This window comes from Oratosquilla oratoria, chromosome 42, assembly GCF_046742065.1.
Source record: "Oratosquilla oratoria isolate Oo_2021 chromosome 42, ASM4674206v1, whole genome shotgun sequence".
Classification (NCBI taxonomy): domain Eukaryota; kingdom Metazoa; phylum Arthropoda; class Malacostraca; order Stomatopoda; family Squillidae; genus Oratosquilla; species Oratosquilla oratoria.
The window spans coordinates 26,727,179-26,732,178 of NC_134818.1; positions in this window are offsets into that span (position 1 = coordinate 26,727,179).

Here is a 5,000-nt window from a genome sequence, read left to right on the forward strand (position 1 = left end):
ACTTAATATTAGTCGTTCTTGGAACTATGTCATTCATTTTTAAGAAGGAATGGGCCAGAAAAAGAAAGCAAGAAAACAAAAGGTTGGACACAAGTTCAATATAATTTGGCTCAGTCGTGTGAGGCTTTTTGGAAGAGGCCTCTGTTCAGAAATTGACTCCAAATGCAAGATCGACTGACTGACGTAGTGCCTGATTGACTAACTGGGAGAATCTATCATTGGCTATGCCTTAAACGGAAAGTTAGATACCTAGATACCCAAATAAATCTAGAAAAATATAGAAAAACATCTGCAAAATAGACCACATACACTCAACGGTTATTCATCATACTATAGTAGTCAACATCATACTCAAGTACTATAACTCCCGCCAGGATTTGATATTAATATTCAATGACATCTGGTTTGTCAATAAAAGATGCATTTACCATAGACCCAATGTGAATATAATGTTAACATTAAGTAAAATGTAAATTTGATAAAAAATAAGAATACTGACACTGCCATAAAGATCAATGAATTAAGATTGATAGTTTGAGTAGTTTATGAGTGCAGAGAGAGAGACGAGAGAAAGAGAGAGGAATGTAAGTGACATATAAATGAAAAGAGGAAGGGTGGGAGGGGAGGGGAGGGAATGGAGGGAAAATGGAAGAACAGAGTTCTTTGAATTTCCTATTGACGTGCCTTTAGTCGAAGAACCAAGAGTCCCCAAATCGACAGATAATGTACATGTACGTGTACATATGTACATGTGCATATAATATACATGTACGTATATATACACATGTATATGTACATACATTCATTGTTTCAAATCTTACTACAATATTAGGTGGTGCTACTCTTGAGCATTTACAGGATGTCGTCTCCAAATGTCTTAATGACCTTGTATGTGTTTATTTTCTTACATAATTCAATCTGTTTTTAACCACAATAATATGGTTATAAGTAGCGTCTTATGAATAAACAATTCATATTATCTTTTCATATTCAGTTTTCTATGATAACTTTCTATAAGCTTATTCTTTTCCATAACCTTGTTTATTCTTTTCGTATCACAATACGATTACAAGCTACATCTTGTAAATATATATATATATATATATATATATGTATATATATATATATATATATATATATTAAATCCGTTTTCTATTATTAGGTTTCATTTTATTTATCTTCTGGCCGTGATTATTTGATTTAATTATTGTAACTTTTTGCCAGTTGCAGTTAATCTCATTTTCTATTTATTTTTCTCTTTCATCTATTATTTTTTTTTCAGTGTCGCAAGTGGTGATGTTTGTGCTCACGTAACAGCTCATAAAACAATAATGAGAATATCACAAATGAAATACGAGTAATAAATGGTGGCGAGGAAAATACGTCCGAATTAATGGCAATTAATTACAGCTACTCCCAACGTTAATCACAGCAATTAGATTCTTTGCGATATAAATACAAATAGCAAGTTGCTTCTGGAATTACTTTTGTATCAAGAAATTAATTGCCGAAGTAGAAATAATGTGGACAGAAAAGGGTATGAAAAAGTATAAAGAAAACAATCTCACCGATCATATATAGAAGTGATTTTTTCTGTCAATGTTGTTTCTAATTGATGTTAATGGGAACAAATGGGATGCTTTGTTTTCCTATTTCACTCTTGGTTTGACAAAATATACATAAAATTCATACACAAGATAACATGTAATAAATACATGTGTATGTACATATGCACAATGTATATATATATATATATATATATATATATATATATGTATACATATATATATATATATATATATATATATATATGTGTGTGTGTGTGTGTGTGTGTGTGTGTGTGTGTGTGTGTGTGTGTGTGTGTGTGTGTGTGTGTGTGTGTGTGTGTGTGTGTGTGTTTGTGTTTACCCCATCAACCCCCACTCATCCAGACAGCTGACGGTATTGAAGGGATTTGAAGACAACGCCAGGGGGGGATGATTCCCTCCGACGTCTGCCCCGCAAGTACCCATCACTGTTCCTTGAGGAAAGAAAAATATATGATGATAGTTTATGACAATATTGATAAAGAAAGTACATTTCGAAATTCTTGTAAAAACCGTATCAATAACGAGTTTAATAAAAATGACATTACATTCTACACATCAAGAACATGGAACTGCCTAGTGTAGGCCTTATGGTCCCTTGCAATTTCCTTGCAAAATGATATTACAAAAATAATATCAAAGGCATTCTTTATGATAGAAGTAGTGACTATAGTGCAAACGTCGACTTATCTTAAATTTTCTGAAAACAACAAAAGAGAAAACGTCAATCTGGATGCAGAATCCTGGTGTTACTGAACTGCGAACTCAACAATCAATAAGTAAATCAATAGATCAATAAATCACATGCATCAATGAATAAACGAATAAATGCATGAATAGATAAGTAAATAAGCAAATAAACAAGTAGATAAATAAAAGTGCGCGAATGAATAAAAAAGTAAACAAACAAATAATAGATGAAAATAAGGATACATTGAGTAAGAGATAAGAAAATAAAATCTAGATAAATACATAAACATATAAAGAGATGAATAGATAAACGGATAAACATAAAAAGAAGGAAAAAAAGGAAGGTGAGTTAGGAGCTGGAGAAAGGAGCCGTGGGAATTACCCTCATTTGGCGCAGATCTAAATAGAACGGTCCTGGCGACTCCTGCACAGGCCCCCCAAGCTCCCCTCCAGAGCCCCCAAATAACCTGACCTTAATCAAATAGGATCACAGCAACACGCAAGAAACATCGACTTCAATAAACAAAGTAATATAAAATAGAATGAAATAAGATGAAATAAAATAGTAAAATAAAATAAAGAAAAACGAAATAAAACAAAAAGTAAGATAAAATAAAATAGAATGAAATAAGATAAGTCAGATGAAATAAAATAGAGTAAAATAAAATAAAGAAAAGTGAAATAAAACAAAACGTAAGATGAAATCAAATAGAATCAAGTAGAATGAAATAATAGATAAAACGAAATATAATAGAACAGTACAATACAAAATAAAATAGAATAGAATAAAGTAAAATGAAATAAAGTAAGATACATATCACTAGTCAATGGGTACACTTAGTTCAGTTATCCTTGGAAATCCCTTGCAACCTTTTCAACACGGTGACCTAATTCGTTAAATCTATCCTTTTAGAACACTCATTACTCTTCACATGAGAAAGCGACCTCTTATTCGAAAAAGCTCTCATTCGACCGAGACCCCATTCAAGCCCTGAGCCTATGCCTTTTAAGGCGTATTAAATCCTTTATCCTTAGCTAGAATTGAATATTTAAAAGTGCGTCACCATGTTGAAGACTGACAGGCGCTACCTGCCTTGTCCCCATGCCCCATACGTCGTCGTCGTTGTTGGAACACAACACAAACTCAGACGACGCGACCCAGGAAGCGCGGCTTCTCATTGGCCGACGCTCCCGAGTCGGTCACAGAGGCGGGGCGTGATTGGTCGAGGGAGGGCAGATGTCGAGCCAGGTGTCGATTAGCATACCATTACAAGGACTGCTCGACCCACGAGCACCAAGAGTTGAAACTTCCCTGGAATAGAGTGAATTGGTATAAGAAAGGGGGATGGTGGTGATAGGGTAGTGGGTTGTGAATGGGTGGTGAGGATAGTTGAAGACAGGAGAGTAGGTGGTAGTAGTGGTTGGTATCTAATTTGCTTTAATTGTAGCATACAGGAACGGGGCAACGCTTGCTGGGTACTGTCTCGTAGTGGTAATAAGGGGGTGGTGGAAGAGAGCAGAGTGGAGGGAGAGAGTAAACATGGAGAATGGAAAGACAATGAGTGTGTCTATCATTGTTGTTGATGTTGTTTTTGTTGTTATTACTCTTGTTCTTGTCGTAGTAGTCGTAGCTTATGTTATTGCTGTTGTTGATGTTTCTGTTAGTCGTCATCGTTACTGTTTTTGTTATTATTGATATTGATGTTACTAGTTACTGTTGTAATTAAATAAACAACTGGACATTTTGATGAATGGAGTTAAGAAATTGTGATGACTAGTGATATGATGACACTAGGTAGGAAAATATAGATCTGACGAGGAGTAGATAAAGAATTAGAGAACAAACGTAGATAGAACTTACGGCTCGATGGCTACAGATATACAGAAGTAGAGATAGAAATAGAGTCAGAAATAGAGATAGAAGTAGAGGTAGAGATAAAGCTCTGGAGAAGAGGAGTACGGTAGTGGTTGAGTGGGATGGAAGTTAAAGGACCCAATGTTTCTCTCTCCTCCTCCTCCCCCATCCTTCCCACCCTCGTCTTTCGAACAACACTAGCCACCTTCTCGAAGGACCTGCGGGCAAATCCCTCTTCTGCGAACTGCCCCCGCCCACCCTGCCCCAATACTGGATTTGTACTGCGGAGGGGAGGCGGGAAGGTCTGGGAATCCACGCGCATGCGCGGGCACCACGTGCGCGCACTCGACCCGCAACACTTGGTGTGGGTTCTACACTTTCGGAAGATCTTCCTTCTTCAGTGAACTCCTCTCTTCTCTACCCCCCCCCCCCCAGATGATCGCTCTCATACTCCCTTTTCTCCTCCTCTTCCTCCTTCACCTCCTCTCTAACCTCCTCCATTAGCTCATTTTCCCTTTCCTTCATTTACCCCTCAACTTCCTCCTCCTCCTCCTCGTCCATTTCCTCCCTGTCCTCCTCTATCTCCTACTACCCCTCCCTTATTTTCTCTCCCACATCTCTCAAACCTCCTCTTTCATCATCTTCCTTTCCCACTCCCTCCTCTTCCTCCTCATCTTTCTCCTCCTTCCCCACCAATTTTTTTTCCAAAGAATTGACTGCTGACAACAATTGCCTTAGTTTAATATTTTCTTATACATTCCTGTCTCTCAGTGATATGAATGATTTTTATAACTTAATCCTCATAAATCCTGCGGGGTTTAAAGGTTGCATAACTTAACTGGCTTCAGGAGCTGGGGCAGACTTTTGTC